Here is a 25994-nt window from a genome sequence, read left to right on the forward strand (position 1 = left end):
ATCATAGTGTAGCATGTGCCAATAGTCAAGCATCTTTAATTTCTCCACATTTCTTTATATTGTGTTTTACTCGTCAGCAACATTATTTATTCATGCATAATTGTCATTGACTTTCGTTTAGTGATTCAAGTCTAGTTTGCTTCGATTCTACTTTTCTTGCAGTCTCACTCTTTTGTGGCAGTTTTTCATTGAGGCCGCAGAAATTAAAATGCGTTCAGTGTTTAAGTGCATGTTCTCATTTCTTTCAGAATCGTCCATTGAGAAGAGTATGTGTGCTATACGTGGAGTCAAGTACCGACGACGGCCGCAGCCATGTTTTAAGAAAGCTGTCACCACATCATACAGTTATTGTTGTAGTCTGACATACTGTTACCATGCCTACCAACTGTCCAGAATTTTCTGGAAAATTTGCTCATTTTGGCTCGTCTACAATTTGAATAATGTTGTGTCAGCTCTTGCGAAAGTGAATTCTTTTTCACAGAAAAGCTTTGCAGGTGTTAAATAATGTGGCAGTGCGAGATTTGCATGTAAAAAGGAAATCGTTACAATTTCTGTGACCATGCAAGATGCCACTACCACTAGCATAGCCTTCTATATACTTTTCAGTGCCTATGCAACAACTTCGGAGAGTCCATCCAACCTTTTTTATAAAGCTCCTCCTATCCAATTGTCAATGTGCTGCTTGTCAATCTCAGCTGTTACAAGTTTGTTGGATCTAAAGATAATCATGGTTAATAAAGTGCAAATGTAAGCATGAAAAGCTTGTGTTCAGTCCAAATTATTCAAAAAAATGCATGCTATAATACCACCCTCTATATTTCCTTGTGTCATCTCAATTGGGATTTTTAGTAATTTTAAAATTCACAGTTTGGCAGGTATTATGATGCAGATTTAAAACGAAATGTTATCTAGTGGGACACTTCTTGAATCACTGTTGACTTGTGTGTGCTACTATCTCACATAAAGCCTTTGGAAGCTGTGCGAGTACAAATGTTCCTTGACCTATTTCTACGACACTGTTCCTGTGAAGCAAATTTTGTTTAGTGCTAGTCAAGTGACGGGAAAAAATGGTTTGCAGTTCGTCTCAGGGGTAAACCGTGTGCTCTGAAATCGTTCCATTCTGTTGGTAAATGTTATTAAGGCCTGTGTGGGAACATTTGTTTTTCTTTGTGGCTCCTTCCATGAGAATAATGTAGTTCCAGGGGATTGCTATCCAGCTTTTAGCATGACTTAAAAAACTAGGAATGTCAAATGCATGTTGGCAACCAAGCCATACATGCAACCCTCGTGGGTCTTCATGTGCGGCGCCACGGCACTTTGTAGGAGAGGCAGAGTTGATTTATTAGCAGCTTTATAGGAGCACAAGGTGTTAACTCAAGGCAGCAAAATGAGTAGCACAGGCAGTAGTTGTGCAAGTTGCAAGTTTAGGGCTTGCAATCTATCTACAAGACTTAAGAGTGATTAGTGTATTTTTATCATCATTATTTGTTTTCATTTGAAATGATGTTGATTAGGTGATGCATAGATTAATCCTAACATTGTTGCGCTTTAAAGCAAGAAGCTAAATTTATTCTTAGTTGCTATGGCATTTAGTTTGCCAATAGAATTACAAAAAGTCAGAATTAAAGTGCTGCACTGAATTCTTCATAATATAGAATGATTTCATCACTGTTTATTGCTCTTAGCTGTGTGACAGTGTATTGTGCTTGTGAGGATTTTCATTTCTTTCTTTGCCTTTGTAAGTGGTGTTATATCCAGTGTGCTGAAGTTTGTGCAGCCTACGTGAACTTATGTGGCCTGTGGGAACTCGTATGTTTTCAAGATTCAAAGAGAAGTGCTGTGTCATAATTGTGCATTCAAAACATGACATTTTCTGTGTATGTCGACAATGAAGAGCAAGTGAGTGTGTCTATATGCTACATTAGAATCTGACTGAAGCAAGCAGGAAACTTAAAGTTTCTGTTTGACTGTAGTTCATTCTTGCCACTGATTTTGCTACCTTCACAAGCGTCAGACAGCACTAACATTTTTGTAGCTGGGAGATGCCAGTTAGTCCTGCAACGGTTTCCTATTTTTGACTCAATAATTCTGTTAAAGTTTCCTTGCTTAAAAGCTGTACTTTTTTGTACTGTTACTTGTTGTTCACTCTATCTTGGGTATATTCTTGTATTTATTATGCATGACTTTCTTGGCATTACAGAACAAACATTCTTATGAACAAAAGTTTGTTGCCAGATGGTTACTGTTTTGTATTGTTGTCGATGGGTTCCATGGGTTTTGTTGTTGTGTGCTTCCACCAGAAAGAATATTTGCTGCCTCGAAGGGCTTCGGAACTTGTGTCAACTTCATTCATGGAAAGGTCTTTCCTTATAATTGTATATATGCCAAATGGTACATTGCAACCACAGCACAGCATGTACAGTGCCAACAATGCTTTATCAGTCATGCATAATAATTACGTTGGCCCATTTTCATCTTCAAAGGGCATCCTGCAATAACATAAGTTTGTAAACATATATATTAAAAAATGACAGGCTTTAAATATAAAGTGATATGTCAAATATCTTTCTACCTGTATTGGTAGAAAAACATTACCCTGTAGGGGGGTAATCTCCATAAGATTATTTATTTGCATTAACAGATTCAATTCCATTTGCAGATCTATTAATCTAGCTTCTGAATGAAAAAAAATTTGAATCATCAACCCAAGTTGCTGGTTTCCTTACAAGAGGCACTCGCCATATGTCATGCTGATTTCATGTCCTATAGGTTACAATAATTGAATATCCATAGAAATTGAATATCAAATTCCAAGCATGAATATGTATTACAGTCAAATGCCTTCATGAAGAAGTGCATGGAACCTCTGAAATTATTCTTTATACAGGTCACTTCATTGTAAAGGTACTGCACCACACAGCTCACAATAGAACCGGGACATAATTATTCTTTCGTTACAAGGGTCATTTCATTGCAGAGGTATTCACTGTGGAGGCACTCTACTGTATTTTATCTTCAATATTTTGAATATTCACGCGCCCCTATCTTTTCCATTTAGGGGCTTGTGAGTACTCTACTCTTCTATATAATATAACCAGCTCATGTTTGCAGACACTTTCAGCATTGTGGTGAAATATATCTTGTTTCATAAGGGGCATCATGGTGTTGAGAAACATCAGATATCAAGGATGAAGGAAGTTACGGATTACAGGGCTTCTTTAAGGATTGAATGTATGCTAGACAGTGTCTAAAAGCAAGGAAACTTGGAAACTGAGGCATTTTACCTGTAATGCGTACATGCCTGCAGCAAATATCTACTCATTTCAGTATGCTGCATGCACAACTTGTGCTCCAGCATTGGTCACAGTTGCAATTGGCACTGATAGCTTCATCTGAAGAGTAAGAAAGCTCATTACTTGTTCATATTTTATATAATATATGTGCGTTTACTGTCTGTGCTGGTTAATTAACGATCTTGCAGAAATGTAAAGTTTGTATATTATGTTCCTTGTTGTTGAGGGTAGAAATTCAACATACACTTAAGTGTGGCTCGCTACAGAAGGCGTCATGTATTGATTGTGTGAAGCTTTTTTTTTTTTTTGCATTTCTTGTGAAGGGCAGAGTTTTGCCTGAAGTGCTTAAGTGAGAGTCCATTTCCTGGCTTCAAGTTTGTTCTTGCTGTTACATTTTTTGCTGTTCTTCTGTAGAAACGTCTGCTGTAGCCACATGCATTAACTTTACTGACCTTCATTATCTCAGTCCTCCATTGGCAAGAAATGGAGACAAACAAGTTAGATGCTGGAAAGGCGTTGTTTAAACGTGGACTTTGAAGCAAGTTGAGAAATGCTAAGTTAAACCAGGAATAACTGACAGCTGGTAGAATGCAGGCAAACAGGCTGCATTAAAAGCACTTCACCTTCTTAGAGCCCAACAAACAACGTGTGGGATGCTAGTCCCATATTGAGAGTTTGTAAAGTACAAGCTGCCATAGGCAATGGTGTGCATGTTGTAGAAGTAAGCATTAGGCCCTTGTCTCTTTCCTTGCCTCTGCCTGGCCAACCTTCATAGACATATCTCTTCTCTAACTTCTGGTTGTCGTAATTCTCTTTACTGCTTGTGCTTAAATGTTAAAAAAAAAGTGTGTGAGAGAGAAAAATATATTGCTTTACAGTGTGATCTTTTGATAAAAGAAAATGTGAATTGCGAGAGCATAATCTTGCGAAGTCACCTGTACAACACCCATTTTGAGGTGCAAATGCACATTTCCACGACAAGAGTCATTTTGAGAGAGTTAAAGGAAGAATGTGGGTGGGGGGGGGGGGGGTATGAATTTAAAGGCACCCTTAAATTTGACCTCTGTATAGGATAAACCAGTTGTGTACATCATCCTTTGGTCAACTTGGCAGAGGTCCACCTGTGTTTATGATGCAGACTACTGCATGCTACTGACCAGCTAGCTTGAGTCTGCTTGTTCATCTTCCTCCTCTTCTGCCGCTGAACCCCTTTCCAGGTGGCTACTCAGTCCGCATCCGCGACAGTAACACCCCCGGCCGCAAGGTGGGCCTCTGGGGCTGTGACTTCTGTGCCTTCACGCATGCCAACGTGGCTAAGGTACAGGCTCACGTCCAGGAGCGCCACCTGGCGGCTCTCAGGCGCACCTGGGAGACAACGGCGACCCTGTGGCAGGGCAACGAATCTCGGGGGGACGCCCCCTGCAGTGATGGAAGTGGCAGTGCCGGTGTTATTGTTGACTCGTGCTCCCTAGTGCCACAGCTGCAAACAGCTAGCAGACGGCAGTTTCGTTTCCCACCAATGCAGCTTGCGTCCTCCGAGGACAGTGGCAGCAGTGCATCAGCCCTCGAGCCAATTGTCATCTGCAAGATAGACGGAGAAGAAGAAGAAGAGGAGAAAGACTGCGTGCGACGTGCAGGGCCTTCGTTTTGAACCGACATGGAAGGGAGAGCATGAACTTTCTGGTCTCCTTGAGGTGAAAGTTTCATTTGCACGGGCACAATCTCATGAGTGTGAAAGCGCTGGCCTGGCAGACATCCTAATGTAAGCATTTTGCATAACATGCACATAGTTGGATGCTGCAGTAAGATTAAATGCTTTGGGACTTGAAATGTTATGAGTTTATCATTTAATGCAGTTGTTGTGTGGTTGTTCAACTCAGTTACTGTGTTCATGATTTAGTAATGTTACATCAATATTCAATATTCATCAATACTTGCAGTGCATTCTTGTTGTGCACTTTTCGTAAGTGCCAAATATTTTTTGAAATGGACTTGTCAGCATGTATTGCTGAATGAGCAGCATTGATTCAGGAGTCTGTGTTAATGTTGTAATAGGAAACTTCACTAGGTGAAGGTTCCATTAAGCTCATGATGGAATGTTTTAAGAAAAGTGTAAGAAGAAGCACATATATCAAACTCGCGTACTGAATAATTTTAGCTTATAGGTTTGCTCCTTAGCATTACTGCTTATCCTTGTACGTTTAGCACTGGTGGACTTGGCTTAACAACTTAATTAATCTCATTTGTTCTGTGCAGTGAGGAGTGAGTTTTGGCTGAACCAGTGCACACTTGTTGGCATAAATCAGATCTGCAATGCCCATTGCAGCACACTTGCCTGAGCTTGTGTTGGTGCAAATGAAGCACACACTTTTTCGTCGCGTGGTGCGCTCCAAAGAGTTGCTGTGCTTTGTTTTGCTCGTAAGGCATACGAACTTGTGAATAGTAGGCAAGTCACTGCAAAGTTCAATTGTTTGTACAGCTCATCTGAGAGTGTGGCCAATTGTGTAACGCAGACTATTTTTTATTATCTGGTGCTGACAATCGTGTTATCTTTTGCTTCTGAACTGCGTTTGACAGTGCTCTATTTCGGTGATGGGACAAGCAAGCAGAAAAACCTTTTTTCATGTGCGCTTTCAAGGTGAAGTAGACTGCATGGCATTGTGGAGGCATATTGTGACCATTTTTTCTGTGGAAATGAGCAATCTTGCCTTGCGGGCAAGGCATGCCAATTCGAGTTCTTCCTAGATCTTGTCCTCCTAATGGTAACACTGTTCTTCTGTAATGTGGATGACTTGTAGATCGGAAAAGATGTAGACAGCGTAAGCACTTGTTTTGTCTCTTCTTTTTTTCTTTGTCCACATGTCATCTACACTGCAGAAAATGAACTTATCACCAACAAGCTCGTCTTCATAAAGCTAGGCTATTCCATATGGATTTCCCCAGCCTTCTTTAGGTTCAAGCATCTGTTATTCTGGTCGCTGCATTTTTATTGTTAAAATCTTGTGTGCTCTTTCCTACAAGCAGAAGATACTCCTGCTTTCTATGCCTGCCGTTATGCTGTTCTTCCTCTTCATTGTTCAGTGAGGCATTGTCAAATTTTATGCTGCCATCTTGAATGAATTGGCATGTCATTCAGCAATCTGCATGTTCCTTGTCATTTTCTTTGTACAGCTTCGTCTGAGATGAGAAAATATTTAATTTCAAAAGTAGTGGTTGTAGTTGCACTCATCAGAATGTTCCTTAAATTCTTCTAAGGGAGTTGAATTTACTGGTACATTGGCCCTTTGTGAAGGGCCATACATGAGAAAAGAGGCAAGGCTGATAGGATTTTACAATTTAATTGGTCTTTCTGGCCTTGTTTCCTTTGATGATGTAGCTGTAACGTTTTAGTCAAGCTCTACTTGTAGCTGTTCTGCAAATTTGCTGTCTTCTGTGTAATGAATTTCAAGCTCCTGATTTTTGGGAAGCTTGAAGATCATGTTTTAATTTCTTTTCTTTGGCATGTAAGCTTCTTTGCATTGGTGAGTCGGACTTTGCATGGCCCAGTGCTTGCAACGTAATGTGCCATTGTTGAAATTGCTTTGCTAATTATGTCATAACTAGGGAAAAACTGTGATAGCGACATAAGCTCTGCTAGGGCATTTGTAGTTCAATTATTTCTTTCATACAGAAGTTCTCAGTTACGGTTACACCAAATACAGTGAATTCCAAATTAGTGCTTTTAATTTTGAGACATAGTGGTGAAATTTTAGCGCCGTCAATACGGGACATGTGAAGCTGAAATGACATACTGGGAGTATTTTCTAAATGCACCAATTATTCCAATTAAGCCATACTTAGGAGGTGTCTGAGCGTAAAAAACCCAATTTCAGAGCTAAGTGAATGTCTCATTTAAAAGTAAGTCATATTCTCATTCTCATTTTGAGAATCTTTACAAAATAAATACGCTTCTGAGATACAATTCAAGATACACTTCTGAGGCAAGAATACTAAAATTATGACGTACACAAGCGTCGCTGGTGAAGTCGGTTAATGAAGTTACTAAAATGTGATCTTTGAATTGAGGATAGGGCTTGGCTGCCATGCTTGCTGTCAAAATGGGGAATTATAGGCTGCAAAGAAAATGTGCAATGAATAATAAGCCATATGAAAACTCCTTGCACATTAGTTTTTGTTTATTCAGTTGCTAGAGCATTGATGCAAGATTCAAAGTTCTTGGGAGTTTTCAGGCCCAAAGACTGTGCGTGTATGTATGTTGTCACAGATGTCTTAACATTGTTCTGCAAAGAACTTTGTGTACAGTTACAGGGTTTCAGAGTGCAATGCATACTTGTTTGTTGAAAATACTGAGTGCAAAGTGTTCCTGTGATGCACAATCTTGCTCCCCTTTTCTTTTTTATTCTTATTTTCTTTTTGAAACATTCCTTTTGTGCCATGTAGTTTATATTGTTTTTCTTTGTATACACAAAGTTGCAATGCACCTGATGTTTTCTTAGTATTATTTTTATCATCATGGTGATGACAGTATCTGTTGTGTGTGAAGATCTTTTCTCCTTTTTGGTATACATTATTGTCATAGTCAAAGAGTTTATTCAGAGGCTATTATTAATATTATAACCAAATTTATCTCTATTCTATTGTTGTATGCCAAGTACTGTTCGCCGTAACAGTTTTTTTTTATGCGAAGGCATCTGTCCTTTTGGAGTTGTCAAAATGGCGAAGTGCCAATAATGTACCTTTAATGTTGATCACCGGGTTGCGTACCTTACCTGTCGTGTCTTTGTATTTGCAATACCATGGTGCGAACCTTTTTGTCATTTGCTTGCCATATACAGTCATTTGATTATGCAATCTCAAGTTTTCTTTTTCGAGTGATAAAAAAACGTTGGCACTAGCTGCTTTTAATATTGAATTGCCGAAATTGACCAAAGTAGTGTAAAAATTATAACCTTGACCTGGTTATATGAGTAGTACTTTTAGTCACTTTTAGTAACATTTATTAACGATTTCTCTTCATTGTTGCTGCTTCAGTGAAGCTGGCATTTCTAGTTGGGCTTGACTTGATGCCAGCAGTGCACGAATTCTGATAGACACAGTGGCTGCCTTATAAAGAAAAAGTCTGGTTGAGGGGCGAATTGTTATGTTAAAGGTCATGGTGACAAAGATGTTTGTAATTAAGGACCATATTGAAAGCTTGAAGAGAAAAAGCACAAGGTCTTATAATGTTATCCTGAACTACTTTTCAGCGCTGTTTAATAGATCTTTATTTATTTTCTATTTTCTGTGTTCAGCGCTTTTTGCTTGCACTTATTGAAGGTAAGCATCATGTGGCATGACTCGCTGCTGCTTGCATAAAATTTTGTAAGCACACTTATCTACCTACTTGTGGCATTTATTAATTTGCCGTGTTTTTTGAGTGGATGCATTGCACAGAGATGCATTGCTAGCGGAAAAAGAGAAAGAAAAAAAAGAAGACGGCCTAGCTATGTGAGTTGCTTGAATCTGAAGTCGCGAGCCTGCGTGAGTCCAATCTTTCGTGATTCAGGGTCTCTTCAAATCTGGGAGGAGATAAGGCAGGGTACGTGGAAGAGACCTCACGGTCATGTGACGACATCTGTCGAACTCAAAGAAGTTATCAGTGAAGTTGCGAAACATACTGATGTTGAAACTGTGCTCTCCTGTATGGCAGAAGTTGCTAACGCGGAACCTGTATTGTTGGCAATTGCCCCCAATTGTGAGAAGTAGATACAGCACGAGGGGCTACAGCATAGAAGCAGCTATGGTGGCTATATATTGCATTGCAGAACTTGTATGTCTCCTCACGAGCCACACATTGGCTCTTTTTTGATGTGAGCTACACGCCTGAGGGTAGTCAGTCTATCTTATCCATTCGTTTGATGATCCTGCTCTTGCACTTTGAGCCATTTGCAGACACTTAAAATTCTCCTGCAAGGTAATGTAAGAGATCCATTAAACCCAAAAGATCGATGTCTGTGTAAGAAAAATCAATGCTGAGTCTAGCTGTGTTCATTGGGCACTTATTGCCACAGCATGTCTCTCATATCCAGACATTGCGGTTGGTATTGGCAAAATAGTCTAATTTGGCTTGAATACCTCTTGTTCTCTGTGTTTTTTTTTTTTTTTCATTTGCCTTAGCCTTTAGGAATACATGTTAACGAAGCTTCCTTGGTGATTAAACACACAGAATTTCAACACTTGCTAAGCACTTTCTGCCTGCACTCCTAAGTCAGTTGCCACAATACATGGGTCCTTATCAAGGCAATGAAGTTCACAAGTATAACTTGATAAGCAGCAGGATGAAGAAAACATTTTGATGTCATATATGACTTGTGCAGCTTAATTGTACTATGAAATGATATTGCTTCTATACAAGAGAAGGCAGATCAGTTCTTTTCAGCATTTCATTGGTGCACAATGTGGTCACTCAGCTGCAGATTTGCACTCATAATCTGGAAACTTCTGTACCAAGGAGGCCAGTTGAGAAAATGCATGCTCAGCATATCTAGGAACACTAGTACAGGGCAAGCAAGTCAAGGATGCAGAAAATAACACCGACACACAGACCCCGGCTGCCGTGTTGTCCTGTCGCCACATAGGCATTTTCATTTTCACCTGCCAACACGTGTTCACATTCTCTTCTGTGTCCTCATCTTGCTTGCACTGCACTAGTGTTACAAGATGACATACCTACACACCTGCATTGTGACACTAATTCATAAGCACAAGCTATTAAAAGCTGAACTGAAGCTTTGAGAATCTGATTGAAATGAGGAGGAACTATTTCACACGACTGAGAGGTGGCAAAGGAGCGAAGTTCATTATTTTTGTCATGATCCTAAAACAAATTGAACCAGACAAGAATGTGATGGTGTTGAATAGGTGAAGCACAGGTATGTTCGGTATAGTCAGTTCGTGTTTATGTCCAATTTCAGCGCTAATCCAAGATTTGGAGGAGTTTTCCATCTAGCCAAAATTCAACATGGAGGAAGAGCCCGCATCAGGGGATGGAGTCTAATGCTTCTTGGAAACATGTTCAATGTTAACGTAGAAACATGATCTTAAATCTAAGAAGGGCCATCTGGTTCCATTAATGTTTCAATAATTGCAACTGCATGTAAACTGCCATGGCAGGGGCACCCTTTGGCACTCTGTGCACTGCAAGCTTCAGGTCAAGACCCAGCTCCAGCTGTTGTTGTTGTTCCTATTTGTTGGAGATTGGGATGCAGCATACTTTTGTGTTCCTTCTCTTATTGTTTGCTCTTAGGAGCAATGAGGACAATGCTAATAAAGGCTTTCCTTTCCTCCCTATCCCACTCCTTCCCACCCTACCCCCTCCCAAAAAAGTGCCCGCAGGTTTTTTGTCCATGGTATTGGCACCAGCAGCCGCAGCAGTCCCGTCAACGACAGCCATGCCAATTTTCATGCCAAGGGGCGGCGGTGCAAATCACCGTGGCCGCCAACAGCACCCGGCTGTATTGTGGCCAATCATGGGCAGTGTAACGAAGAAAAAGTACACATGCAACTTATGCAGCTACTCGACCGACTACCCGACCAACATCCAGCGCCACATGCTGACCCACACAGGCGAACGGCCCTTCCGCTGTGACACCTGTGGCAAGGGCTTCACCACCAAGCAGAACCTTGAGAGCCACAAGCTCCAGCACTTCAAGAATGCCTGGTGCCCAATGTAGCAGATGCACTGCAGCTGTGTGTCCTTGTTACTGTGTGCTTTTTCCTGGCATGTTCTGTATGTCGGGGCAGGTGGTTGTCCGTTTGTGACATTCAATCGGTTTGCAGAAATTTTCTGCAGCATATGCATCTATTGTTTTTTACCTGCTGTTGCTCCACGTCTCTTCAGCCACACTTTCCTTTGATTGCTAGTTTGACTCAGTGCGCAAAGAATGGTACCTATTTCGGTTCTTTGTGGACACACGAGAGCCATATAAAATAAGTTTGTTTATCTACAAAGAAAACACCTGTACTAACCATGCTTTTATTTACATAGCTGCTTGCTTGATGTCAGAAGATTTGGATGTGGCATAGACAAGAGGTCTTTATTTTTGAAAGCTATTTGTAGCTCCTCTTTCCTGGCATTCATTCAAGCTATCCCCCTGGCAGTATGTATCAAAAGTGGCAAGTTCTGAAGCCGACAACAAGCCAGCCATGTTGAGATGTACGCTGAGTTCACATTGAGGCCAGTAATGGACATTGAGATCAGTTATAGATGGTGCCTTATGCTTTTTAATGCCCTGGCCCCATTGTAATTGAGCTCAAAGCAGATTGTCTTGAGTGGTTTTCTTCTTTTTGTTGTGTGTGTGTTCTCAAAGTTGGCAAACGAATACTCGTAGGCCTCGGGTGACTGGCTTAGTGCTTGTTTTTGGCCCCATGTTGGTGCTACGACCTTCTTTTAGCCACACAGCTTGACGACTTTCTTAGTTTCAGGGGAGTGTGCCATACGGTGCAGTTGTGTTAATGCTTCATTTTCTGGCATAGTGTTTTATGTCTGACCTCACACTAATGTTGTATTGCCATCCATACTAGCATGCACAGTAGCATTCATTCAACCAGTACTTGCACTATCATGTACCACAACAGCATTATGACCATTGCCTAGCATTTTTGTGTTGCTTTGGCTGCTGTGCTCTCCTGCCTCCACATGGGGAGTTTCATCATTTCTCACGTGCCAACACATTGAGGCAGACTTGCACAAATGTGCCGGTTTGAAGTTTAGGCATGCTCTTCCAGAGCTCTGAAACGGTTCTGGCTTTGCCCATTGTCAAATGCCCTTTTGACGGCCCTGCCGGGTGTGACTTATTTTGTTCCAAACTGGTTTTGCGTCATCACTTTTCCCAGTTGGTAGCTTGTCTGGTGTGTAGGAGTATAGTGCCTAAACAGTTGTCAGCACGAGTCAGTCTCCTGCGCCCCAGGTACTAATTCGGTAAACTCGAGGTCTTCACTGCATTGACATAGCCATGACATTTTCCTGTGGCTTGCTAGTCTAGTGTTGGGGTGGTGTTGTTAAAGTGGAGCGATTGGTTACCGAGATCGAGCATGGTTATGTTAGGTAAGATTGGAGTGATTAATTAGCTGTTCTGGTCGTTCAAGCATTGTTCCATCTTGTCAGCTTTAGATTCTAAGTTCAGTTACCATCCAATAGCTCACCATTTACAAATTTTGTTGCCGCATTTTTGGAGCAGCTCTGATGGGATGTAGAATACTTGGAAGCTGTTGGAAGTCTGTTGAAGTAACCCAAAGTCTGTTGCTGAGAAAAAAGCTACAGTGAAAAAATAACTTTGTCTTGCTTCCACAACATCGTCATGCAGTGCCATCACAAGCAGCTGGACCTGCAACAGCTATTGAATGATTTTGTGGTTGCGAAAACATTCTCAGTAATACAATTATTACTCATTTGAGATAAATAAATTAAAAACATATGTATCTGTAATCTCAGAAAGACATTTAATCTTTGCACTGCCCATCTTAACATGTCAGCTATGCCTTGCTGCGTCTGCTGCGTGTGGCTTCCATGATCAAAAGCGTAGTATAGATACTGCGGCTGCCACATGGTGCCGCCACGAGCCATCTTGCGTTCAACGTTTAGGCAGGGCCACCGGGGTATTGCTCCGTTGCACCCCCTTGCTGTCTCTCCTGTGTAGCTTCCACTGCACTAGTGGAAACGAAACGAGAACGAAAGCTGCTGATCGGTCCGATAACTACGTTTAACTTTGCTTGAGCTTGGAGGATTAAAAGAAATTTTTGTAGCAGCAGATTCGTGAGGTGACATAATTTGATAGTGATGTCATTCTATGATTAGTTAGAAAAGTGTTTCAGGTCCCCGTTAAGGAGATAGGAAGCCGGTTTAGAGAGCGACAACCAATGTTTCTGACACTCTAGAGATTAAAGTGAAGTTGGGCAAATCACGTAATGTGTAGGGCAGAGAATCTGCGGTCAATTACAGAGTGGCAGAATGGGTGCCAATGGAAGGAAATGGCAGTTGGGTGATAGCAGAGCACGAGGTCACGTGCTAAGGTTGGGAGGTTTGCAGGCACAGATTGAGATCAACTGTTTTAAGAAAGGGAAGATCGCTGGGAAAGGCCATATTGTAATGGGCTTAAAATGGGCTAATGTTCAACGAACCCCGTATGGTCAAAATTAATCAGGAGCCCTTTGCTAGAGCCTTTCTTACAAAAACCCTTGGTTGCTCTGCAACATTAAAATCCGTTGCCCAAGCAATCACCTGATCCCAGCACGTGTACATTTTAATGTCACTACTGGCACCATATAATGCGGCTCTCAAGGCTGCTCAATTCATTTTTGGTTGTAAAGTTTTTTTGCAAACTTAAATATTTTTCTGCATTTTAAAAATGAACGTAAAGAATATTCCCATGGCATGAGCCATAAAAAAAAGCCTGAAATGACCGCTTCTCTGACATAAAAAGATTGCCAAATTTTTCATTTAAGTTTGCATTTTCTGTTTTAAGGGAAGGCAAATTATTGTGCCACCCATGTGGTAATAGAGTGTACTCCAGGGTAAGGCACCTGTACTTCTGTCTGCTCTGAAGTTGCCATTTTGATACGCATGACGGATCTTTGGTATGCTAAGTTCATAAATATAACTGTTGCTTTTGTAAAGGGGCTTTGTTTGTACCCCTGGCAATTGTGAATGGTCAATCGGGCTCGAGTGCAGTCAAGACATGGGGGAAAAAATTTTAATGGTTGCAAGTAAGAGTAAAAGTGTATTTTCAAGTTCCCATAACTCTGCCACTCTTGAATTGAATATGGTTTAGCTACTATGGTCCACCACTTCATGTTGTTAGTAATTTGGCGGCCTCTGCCCTCCTTGTCTTTGCCACAGATGCATAATGTACAGCTAAATATAATAACTATATAAAACATTATTGTGCAGTAGCCCAATAGCTTCTGTTTCTTTGCTCTGGTTTTATGGTCGCTGGCTTCATTTTGAAAGAAGCTTTACGGTAATGAAGTGCACGTTGCATGTGCCAATTTGCATGCAGAATATTTGGTAATGCCAATTATTCACATGAAAAAAATGATACTATACAAGTCAGGCCTGCATAATAATGTCTGCTTACAGAAATGTTTACAGTTGAAACTCGATTTAATGAAGTGATGACCACGCTTATATTATTTCGTTTAATTGGGAAGTTAGTAAAATCGAGAAAGAAATTTGTGGTCCTACGAAATCTAAAATTGTAACGTAGCAACACGCAAAAGCTAGTGCGGCATTGTATTTGCCACTAATACAGCCATCTGTCACATAAACCATGAAATAACGAAAGCAACCACCGCTGCTCCTACTGAGACGGTGTTGAGTCTGCTGTTCCATGCATGGGCGCGGCGTGCAACCTCGTCAAAATAAAGCTAGGGCCGTGACTAGAGTGCCTATATGTTTTAATGCATTAGCATTAGAGGGCACACTCGCATCTGTGTCAGAATTAAAAAGAAATCACCGCTTTTTTTACTCATTTATTTCATGAAAAACTTTGTTACATTTAGTTCGGCCAAGTTAGTTTCGTTAATTCGGGTTGATGACAACATTGAACCCTATGGGTACCTGGCGGGGAATGGAAATTTCTTGGTTAGATCGGGAACTTCGTAAAATTGGGTTTCATTGGATCAAGTTTTAACTGTATTTTCTCTTGTAGTAGTTGCATTAGTAACAGGAAGCTGGACATTTGGCTTTTTTATAATGTAATGTAATAACCTGTTTATTAATAACCAGTTAGCTAGCTTCCTAAAGCTGTCTTCAAAATCTCTGTCATTATTGGAAGCTGGTTTGGGCATCTTGAAGCGGATGCTTCCATCTTTTACTTTTGCATTCATTCTGGCATGTCAAGCTTCTGCTCGTGGCAAGGCTGATCTTTCTGCACTTACAAAGTTTCACTCTGTTAATATAGCTTGAATTAATCACTTTAGTTTCGCTATACTTATTAGCCACGGTGACTGCATTCCAGTGGAGCAAGATGCACAAGTGCACGTGTTGAAATGCCACGTGACCTTCTGAATTATGTTGCCTTACACCGTGGCATCCTTCATTCTTCAGCTGTAGGGTTGTGGCTCAAAACACCACCAGTTACTAGTATTACTAGAATTCTCTTTGATCTGCACTAGCCTCTGAAAGCATTTATTTTGCCTTGCCATAACCGATTCTTATTGCACACTGTGCCAGTGGCTTTCTTTTGTTTTTGACTTGGTCCTTTAGACTTCTGAAATCCACTCCAGACTCCGTTCGTGCTGCAAACTGCCCAGCAGTAACGTTAGAGCTTATAACTGGCTAGTCACCAGGCATTTGTGCCACGTCAAGAGAGGGTTCCTCATGTTTGAGCACAAGCAAAGGCGCAAGCATTTTTATCAGCTGGCCTTTCCACTTGTTCTTCCCGGTAAAAAAAAAAAAAAAAGACAAAGTGAAAAAGTCTGTCATATGTTGGTCTATTGCCAGTTACTTTGTTTTGTCTCCTTAATAGCTTTTGTGTTGTGTGTTTTTGTGTTTCATGACATTTTCTGATTAGGTGTTGTACCTTTGCGTTGTGTGCTTCTTGCGATTTTTGTGCTTTTAATTTATACCTTAGACTTGTAGTAGGTGTCCTTGGCATGTAGTTGTCTGTTATATGTAGTCTTGGCAGTTCTGTCTTGCATTGCCATTTTTCGGAGTTGACAGGGTTTTCTAATAGAAATGGAATATCTGTTGTTGCTGTCCAAGCTTTACCATACAGAGGGGCTTTGAAGGGGCTCTCTTGTTGAGCTTTATTCTGAACAAGAGAAGTCCTTCAAGCTAAGGGCTTACAATATAAAACTTGTCTTAGCCCGTCAAGAAAAAAGGCATCTTTGAGCGGTCTGAGTGAGGCATGTAGGCTAAGACTTGTTGATACGAAGAAAGTTACGGGAGTCAGTGCTTGTACTCTGCTCAAATTACAGAAGAGATATTAAGCTTCTTGACTTTTGTATGTAGCCCATTTCTAGTTGTTTTACCAGTGGGTATACCTTGGCAACAGTGGAAAAAATGATATTGCATACAGGCCACTTGTCGCACTTGGGATCTATTGTCACAGCTGCGATTGTCGTAGCGTTTATGGAACTGTTATGTAACGAAATTGTGTTTTCCTTCTTTTATTTTTTATTCTGTTTGTTTATTACTATGTGTATGTTTTGGATAGTGTTGCCTTCTTAGTGAGCAATGAACCTACACTGAAGCTTGTTTTGGAAATTCTTTAGGATGGCTTTTATTTTTGCACATTGTTTTTTTTTTTCACTGTCATGTGGCCTTGATGGAACGAATGTTATCTTGAGCTTGAAGACTTCAGCTCTACAGCTTTTCCCGCAACATGATTGCACCAATGCAGCAGCCGGCACAGGGTTGTCATGACTTTCAGATGTGTAAATTGACAGAGGGCCATGTAAGTGAGCTCATAGAAAGAAGCATTATGAAAATAAGCATGTGGCTGTTAGGTTGACCATAAGAAAAAAAAGAGGGGCTTGACAGAAGTTTATTTTGTGTTTGCCATCACACAATGTGTTTTTCACATAAATTCATGTGTTGTGAGTGCTAAGTCGTGGCAGCACCCTGTTCTTAGACTCCATGAAAGCCAATCAAGCAAGGAATGTCTGCATACATGAGTTACCTTTAAACTCGTTTGAAAGGCTATGACTCTGCTTTGAATAGGGAGCGCCTGCCCCTTTGCAATGCTGTCATGTTATCTCGTATTTTTCTCTAGCCGAAACTTATTTCATGCACAGCTTTCTCTCTGACAACATAAGGTTGCCTGAAGAGGTGCTGTTTGATTGATTGGAGTGAAAGTTAGCATCTACTTCCCATTTCATATTTTATCAATGGCGTAAATTTTGCAAGCCATATAGCTTGCTTGCAGACCGACTTGGAACATGAAGACCTACGTGCAGTGTAGTTCACTATCGCATGGTGCGCAGTGATATATCTAGTATATGCCAAGTTTGCATTTTGCTCATTGGCAAAAGCTACATGACTGTGACTTTCGTGTGCACATTGTTTGTTCCTTAGCTGTGCACTGGTAGACTTAGTTACTGGTTACCGCGGGGTTGATCATTTCCCCAGTGTTAAGGTGCTCTGTGCCATTCCTTGCACGTCTGTAGGGCGTCGCCGTCGGCTCTTCGCAGCTGCACCGTGCTCAACAAAGACGGCTCCTGGCAGCAGTGGCTTTCACTGCCGTGTCTGCGGCAAGACCTTTGCCCGGAAGCACACAATGGTGAACCACTTTTGCCTGCAGAAGCAGTGAGACCACACCTCGCCCTCAGCTCGCAATACAGGCAAGGCCGCATTCGCTGGGGAGACGCCGCTGCACTAACACACTCGCAGGGGCCAAGGTGACTTGGCAGAGGGGCAGTGTGCTGACGTGCTTGTGCAGCTGCTCCCAAGGTGGCCGGAAATCTTAAAGGGCCCCTAAATATGCACTTAGGCAGGAATTTCGCTTTTGACTAATACTGTTCAAGGTGCTGTCGAGGAACGTTTCCTCCTGTAGGGTCTGTTAGTAGAGGTTCATGACACAAGCATAAACAGGAGCGGACATGTTAGTGACATTCCTGTTTCCCTTTTTGTCGTCTATTCCTATTTGCACTTCCATCACAAACGTCGCTGTGCCAAAAATTCTTAGAGTTTCAAGATTAGCCATGTGGGTACTTGGAAAGGCTAAATTTGGTTCTGGTATATTAACTGTCCCCTCTTCTTGCCATCACTTTCAGTTGCTCTGGTAGACATTCAGCTTTCACAGTCCTTCAGTGGATGCTTCCTTTTTTTTAATGCTACAGGCTGCACCTTTCTCTTATTTCTTATTATTTATTAGTATCACTATTTTTTCCCCCCTTCATATTCTGTACCGTTGCCAGCCCCCGATAGGGGTTTCTTGTGACATATGATTAGAAACCCTGGCGACACAAATGCTGGTGTTACTAGGATCGTATGTCTGAGATAATAGTTTGCACTACTAAAACGAAAGATAAGCTTTTCACTTGAAATTTTATGTTGCTCCCAAATTACTAAGCAGTACTGTTTGACCTTGTGTGACCATTACAAATGACTTTGCGTACTGCGCTTGTTACTTCAAGGCATCTGAAGTGGCTTAGGGGCCCTTTAAGGAAAGCAAGCTTGGCCCTGCTGGACTCACATTGCTTGTTTGCCAACAACCACTAGAGCTGTCAGGATTTTCAGAAGCTAGGGTGTCTTCTTTAGTTTTGTTGCTCGAAGCAAGAGCCCTGCATGAAGTGCTACCAGCATCCTAAGTGGTCCAACTAGACTAACAGCAAAACAGTATATCTCGTAATAATTTATTAAAATGAAAAATTCTGACCTTCATTAAGGTTCCTAGAAGTTATTTCAGAAAGTGTGCATCCTAGCACAATGTAGCCAACAGTTCTGTGGTATGACATGATAAGTTGCATAGCTGATTTAGGGATCAATTGTCATTCAGAGTACTGGTGGAAAGTTGGACACTTACATACATGGGTGGATAATGTACTTAGGAGTACATTAAACAGTAATGAAGTACAATTGCATTTTATTAAATTTTCCACAGTGTAAGGGTTTGAGCCAATTTCATTCGGAGTAGAAGAAATATGTTGTCCTTTTAAGGAACCTGCACAGATTTCCTTTCATTGCATTCTGCTATGGAAATGGGGACTGCAATTTTCATGAAAGTCCCTTCACCTTGTGAATTTTTGGAGAACTAGTTTAGTTGAAGCAGGTGTATTTTTGCTGTAGAGAAAAAAAAAAGTGCAGTTAAAGGGTCTGCACATTCTTGTCTCATGAGAGCGCCACCAAAACCGCTTCCCCTAGCTAGTGAATCCTACTGAATGTTGGAAGTGAGAATGTGAAACTTGCTCTTGGCATAACATTTTTGTTGGTTATTCCCTTGTGATGCAGCACGCTTAGTGTGCGCTATATATATGAAATCTGTTCAATTGCTTTGTGTGCATGAAATAACTACTTTTAACTTGTCATAGAACTTTGTCTAATTGATAGTTAATAATAACAGTTACTTCATGCTGAATATAGTAGTATATTATACAGTGTCAAAGGAGCTGAAATGCCGAGTCTTCCACACTGATTTATACTCTCTTGAAATCTCAGCCAGAATGCAGTTTAATACACGTGGCAGTCTTCATTATTATTTTGCTGGCAAGATTCATATTCCTTGAAGGCATTGGCAAAAAATCAGAATACATTTCCCACATAAGGAGCATAGACAGTGCTTCCCATGAATGTTTTTGAGGTATCATCATAAATGTACAAAGAGTAAGGAGGGAGGGAGGTGCTGTTTCCAGCAGTGAAAAGTTTTCTACCGTCAAGCCTGCAGATTTCAATTGCTGATATTTTGAAATATTTATGCGCACAATGACCAGTGGCGATATATTCTTGCAAATTGCATGCAAAAGAGCGAAAGTGCCACTCATCGCTATCAAATGATAATAGTCAAATGATCCCTCAAAGATGCTTTAAGATACCGAACAATGTGAAGTGCCTTTGCCTGTAAGACTGCGCTTTTCCTCAGCACTTTTGCCTCACTGGAATTGACATTACTGACCATGACACTGGTCAATCACTAGCCATGTATACATACACAAGCCATGTACTTCATGTCCAGTGTATTGTACTTATGTTGAATTCCAATGGCGGAGTTGGAGCAGCCAACGGACTCCGCGAGCGAGCACACGACTCTGGCGTAGAGCAACACCTCCAATTCCGCGAGTGGAACACAACCTGCGCCGCCGGAGCAAGGTGGAAGCGGAAATTCTATCTCCGAGTTACCCAGGATGCCTTGCGTGTTGTCATTTCTTTCCGCTGTTTGCTCCCAGCACCGCCGCACCGGTCACTTGTCTCTTCAGCGCCGTTCACCTGTTGCTTTTTAAAAGTGCGGAATGGATATCTCGCCAAGCGTGCAGCAGCTTTTGCTTCCTCGCGAGTCGTGACCGGTGGCGCCTCCCAGCAGACAAACGTAGTAAAGGAAATACGTCACGCAGAGTTCCGGTCCACTCCGCTGATTTTGGCGGAGCATCTTTTTCTGCTCCACGGAGTGACTCCTACTCTGAATCCCCTCTGACTCTCTCATTGGAACACCTTACTCCCGCCCTCACTCTGTCATTGGAACAAACTTGCTCTGAAACGAGCAGAAAAACTTGCTCCGACTCCGCCATTGGAATTCAACATTAGGCATACCACAGTAAACAAGGGTCAGCAGTTGCTCTCAGCTGTGACATAAATGTCCTACATTCCTTTTTTCTTTCATATTTCTTTTTTCAAACATGCCGGTTCCTTTCATGTAGTTAAGAGCTCAGCAAATGTTTGTCAAGTCAGACATCATAATGAAGAAATTATTTTAATCGCTGACAAGTCAAGGTGTAAAGGAAAGGCATTATGGAATTCATACAGGTTCTTTGGTCACTACCTACTTTGCATGACTTTACATAAGTCAGGGTCATCTTACACCTTGACTTGGCCAGTGATTGCAACTATTTCTTAGTGCTCATTTCGTGCCTACATAATTTTGTGTCAGTCTAGATGTCCTAATGCATGCTGCATCAGACGTGCCATCTCTTAGTTGTCTCGCTGCCGAGTGCGGGTGCACAGGGCACAGTCTGCAATTTGCATGCAGAAAACAAGTCGTGAGAGGTGTACCCGACACATTCGGTTATTTTACACTGATATGCTGTGCAATGCTGCCGTACCTCGCCTGGCGGTGGACACAATCAAATATTAAAAGGTAAAAAACTGGGCAGGTTGGTAACAGTTGAAACATGTTGGCATAAAAGCATGAAAGATGGAAATGGTGGGAGAATAGCTGCGCAGGATGAGCCATGACTAACAATTCAAGGTTCAATTAAATAACATTGAACACAAAAGCTCATGGGTAAGGCACATGCACAGGGAAATAGCAAGTAATAATCCTGCGCGTAAGAATGTTCCAACCAACCAAGAAGCAATTATAAAAACAGTAACAAACATGTCACGGCATCAACAGGCTTCTTTACATCACGGTCTTCAGTGCTGTTCAAGTCACCATGTTCAAAAATTAGGCTGCCATATGCGTAGCGCTAAAGTAGTAGGCAGCAAAGCTGCCGCCACCCACTTATGAGAGCCCATAGTATAGTCATGAAAACATCAGCAAAGTGTGGCATTCCCAAATATTTTCAATGATATTTTTCTTCTTTTTGTTTCCTTTTGTTTCTTTTTTAAATTTTTTTATTATTGTTATTGCTTAAGGCCTTTAGCGTTGAGGGGCTTCACTTTCAAGAGGCCATGCACCTAGCACAAATTTACAGGCTCTGAGTCACATATATGCAAATCTGGTGGCAGGTCTGGTAAAGAGTGTGCAACTTATAAGGGTGGAGACATTTTATAGCGTAATATTTCTTTGTGCCCTCTAAGCCTTTGGAGTGTTATTTTTGCTTTTGAAGAGTGTCCCAGCAGCAAATTGTAGGTGCCTTGTACCTATTATTCACTTCAGGAGGAAAACCTGGCATTGAATGCCAATAGGTTTGGGGGATTGAGAAGCCGTAGCTATGATGTAAATAAATGTGGTTACCAAACTGTAAATTTTGTTCTGACAGATTCTACTTTGTCATTTGTCATCAATGACACCTGCTGAGAGGAAAGGAATAATGATTTTGATGGCTAAAGTAATTTAAGGTCCAATGCAGTAAAGAGCACTACAGACGCAACAATACCAAGCTAAGGCTGCTGTAAGACCGTTCAGTTCTCTCAAGGCACATATTGTATTGTAGTCCAAAAACACGGGGAAGCAGATGTGGTCACACTGAATGGTCTGTAAACATTGTAAGGTTGAAAGTGGATTGTGGGCTCCTAAAGCAACCGATGGGTTTCGTGCGAGTGGACTCATAAAACAGCCAATAGGCATTTTTTTGGTCATAAGCAGGCTGGCAAAACTTTCATGAAAATCTCTCTCTCTCTCTCTCTCTCTCTCTCTCTCTCTCTCTCTCTCTCTCTCTCTCTCTCTCTCTCTCTCTCTCTCTCTCTCTCTCTCTCTCTCTCTCTCTCTCTCTCTCTCTCTCTCTCTCTCTCTCTCTCTCTCTCTCTCAACTTTTCTTTGTTCTTTATGATACGACTCTTGACCACTCCATAAGGTTCAGCTGACACAATATGATGTCTTTGATTGCTCATTGCTTCACGTGTACTTGTAGAAGGCTGCCTGTAAAAAAAAAAAAAAAGAAAAGAAAAGAAAAAAAGAAAAAAAAATGCTAGACAAGTCTAAGGAACCTTGTGTGCTTAAAAAATCTGAAAACACTGTGGTGCATGCATCATGTAAGGTGTCTAGAGAGCCATGAACCATCTTCCACAGAACTTAACAATTGTGTGTATATCCCAATTTGAGAGCCAATGCCATAGCCAGAGAGCATTAAAAAAGAAGAAGCCTACAGATTTGCACTAGTATTAAAATTAGCTTTTGTAGTCGTGGTGCCTTGAGAACTGTTTGGTGGGTTGATTTAGTTACAGATAGAAGTCTGAGGAAAGTTTGCGCTGAGCCCCTTTGCAAGATTGCAAGGTATAGGCTTCAGGCTTGAAACTTCCAAGGAATGTGTCTTTCTTTTTTGTCACTCTACTGTAGTTCATGCAGTTCCTTACACTAACGACCCTGAAGTTCAGGTTTGCAAACAAGAACAGTACTTTCCAAAGGGCGTATTCTTGGCCATTGCTTTCAGGGATACTATCACTTTTGCAAGGTTACGTGCGATTCTGCATCGAACTCGTCCACATATATGGGCAACGGCATTGTTCACGCAATTCCAAGCACACTGTCTTGGCACAGTGCTAGGAATGCTGCTGCTTGTAGACGCCATTATGTCTGGTGCCAAGTAGCTTGATAGCTCATGAAAGTAAACATCCCCGAAAGTGATCGACCGAGAATTCCACTTCAAGGCTGCGTGCGTGCGTGCGTGTGCGTGTGCGTGTGCGTGTGTGTGTGTGTGTGTGTGTGTGTGTGTGTGTGTGTGTGTGTGTGTGTGTGTGTGTGTGTGTGTGTGAATTCAGGGTTGTGCACAACTAAGGATGCTAAGGTCTGTCTATGTATGTTTTCACTTGAACAAGAATGTTTTTTGATATGGTATGTCTCTTTGGAGCGAACTGTGTGGGCTTCCTGTGCATATTGTGATAGGTGATGGCTGTATCTGGCAGCCGTTTAGTATTTTGGAAACTTTGTACTGTGACTGTAATTGACTTTGTGCAAGATATTGTGCAAGGATTAACTTCTGTCCACTGCTTCTGTACCAGAGGGGCCCCTTTATGCAGCAACGCCGTGTCAGTAAAGTGCCTGTTACAGGACAGGACTCGTGCTTGCAACAGTGATGTTTGAAACTCTTGCAGATTTTTGTTCTCTGTAGTGGTACTTTCTGGCTAGGTCACTTGCATTTACTTATTACTAACAGTTGAGAGTGGAGGCAGTGCTTTGTAATGAATGCATCACCTGATTCCTACCTTCATGTTGCACTCCAAGCAATTTATTGGGTTTGCATTGTAATATAAGTGCATTGGAACAAATTTATTTTACGCACTGCTGTAACTAAAATATGTGTTGCCTTAGAGATGAGCACTTAGTGATACTGCTGATGCTTGCACACTGTTTGTAACATTGAGTGAAGTTAACTTGCTTCAAAAAGACCGGCTGACATTTCAACAGCTGGGGCCATCTTTGTTAAGGGAGCCTTACCGTACCCTTGGAAAGTCAATTTGATGTGAATAGTGCCACAAATGTGTGGCTGGGCAGTTTAGTTTGGCATTGTTAGCATAGCCTTGTTACTCCATGACGCTACCATGTACCGTGGAAAAGTGGGCAATTTTCTTGGGTTGGGTGGGGGGGAGGGGATTAAGGGACAGTTCCACATGGGATAGTTTTAGGAAGTTTTCAAGTTCTCATCACATGTTGCATGTCATTACTCTGCTAACTAGGCTGAGTTCATTTGCCATGGGTGTTGAGGCTTCCTGAACAAAGGTAGGTTTGAAGCGTTGGGTACACTGCATAACCTATGAGGTATGAGAAACCACTTAAAGGGACGCTAAACGAAAATATTAACTTGAGCTACATTGAAACATTAAACTTCGATAATAATGAATTTGTCACTCACAGCGAGAACATAGCTTTCGTAAGCGATAAAGTGACAAAAACGCAAAATCAGAAAGGTGCAACCTGGTGTGGAATATAGTACCTTCTATGACATGTGGCATGATGTCTGGACACCATGCGGCTAGTACTGCCCCTTAACCATTAGATGGAGAGGTGGGAGATGGATGGCTCGAGGAAAGCCAGTGATGCGAGTGAGAGAGGAGTGGCTTATTCGCAGATAGCGGCAATGGTAGTGACGTGGAGATTAAATTGGGGCCTTGGTTTTGGTACTGGCGATTCAAATCAAGTGGCATCAAGACGTTTCGCGGCACTTTTTTATGCAACAAAATCATATTTGGCGGCTGAAAAAACAACAACAAAAAAACTATAGACCTTTAGACAGATAAGGTATCGAATTATTCAACTTAATATTTTTCTTTAGTGTCCCTTTAAGGAAGTAGTGGTTGTAATTCTTACCATATTTTTGTATTTGTTCTGTCTCCTCTTAACATGGTGACTCATATTTTTTTATACTTTGCACCACATGTGGTAAGATTTAGTGACATGTGATTGCAGTAATGACATGTGCAGAGGTTAAACTGGTACCGAACTTTTCCGGCTTAGTTTTTTTTGTTTCTTTCTACCTGAGAAGACATTAGTTAAAATTTTGTCACATTGATTCTTTTGTGGCATTGGTCATTGTTCTTGCTAATCTTCGGGAAAAAACTTTCCAGAATATTTAGGCACCTGTAAAGAATTTTATTTTCTTGCTTTCCTTTTGTTTCTTTCCTTTTCATGTGCACATATGTGCGTGTACGAATATGTGTGCAGTACGCTGAACGAGTTGACTTGTCACTAGCGGTGTCAGCCTTTAGTTTCTTTCTTGTGGCGTTATGTTGTGCAACATTTTTAAAAATATTTTTTTCCACATGATTTCAGACAGCTCTGCCGACTTACACCCATTTTTCTCAGTTGAGGCCCCAGGATGTCAGTTTTCGTAGCGTGAATAATGTTGTATTATCAGTCTCATTTGTTGCATCTGCACTTTGTGTACCTTTATTGAAGTGCAAGAGGAACATTGGCCTTCTACTTACATTTACAGTGCTCTATTGTTGTGCATGATGTCTAGCCTTTGAAGTTACACCGTGAAAACTTGCCTTTCTCACTACCTGAATTTTTCATACCAGTGCCGCTGTCATCCTGAATTACTTGCTCTGTTACAAAAAAAACATAGCAGTGTTTTGCCATTGACATTGCTAGAGTGCCGGTATTGCACAACTTCGAAGATTCTTTTCAATCTTTTTTTTTTCTTTTCTTTTTTGTAGTCTTGTCTGTTTCAATCACAGTCTCACAGTTCTTGCCTTGTCCACTCTGTGCTTTCTTGGACAAAGCAAGGCTACATTATGCAAGGGAAACATTGCTTGATGGGGACAAACTTTACATATTATCTTTAGGACTTCGTTTTTTTTTTTAATTTCCTTGCGTGTAAGTTTTGATAGATGATGAAATAAATATACCCTGCCTTTTGCCACAGCAGTACATGTGTATATTATTCATCAAGACGTCCACCTTTCTGCCT

The 25994-nt window shown here is 41.3% G+C and overlaps 1 long non-coding RNA gene across 4 annotated transcripts in view; it reads left to right on the top strand.

Annotated features, from left to right (window-relative positions):
• LOC142579596 (uncharacterized) overlaps window positions 1-25994 on the top strand; it is a 35841-nt gene that overhangs the window by 5286 nt on the left and 4561 nt on the right. For 3 of the 4 annotated variants that reach the window (XR_012827424.1, XR_012827426.1, XR_012827423.1), the window contains one exon: window positions 249-25951. This is a non-coding gene — a long non-coding RNA (uncharacterized LOC142579596). Of the gene's footprint in view, window positions 1-248; window positions 25952-25994 lie in introns of those variants that run through there. The other variant, XR_012827425.1, reaches the window with a different exon arrangement.

This window comes from Dermacentor variabilis, chromosome 4 (genome assembly GCF_050947875.1).
Source record: "Dermacentor variabilis isolate Ectoservices chromosome 4, ASM5094787v1, whole genome shotgun sequence".
In the NCBI taxonomy this organism is placed as follows: domain Eukaryota; kingdom Metazoa; phylum Arthropoda; class Arachnida; order Ixodida; family Ixodidae; genus Dermacentor; species Dermacentor variabilis.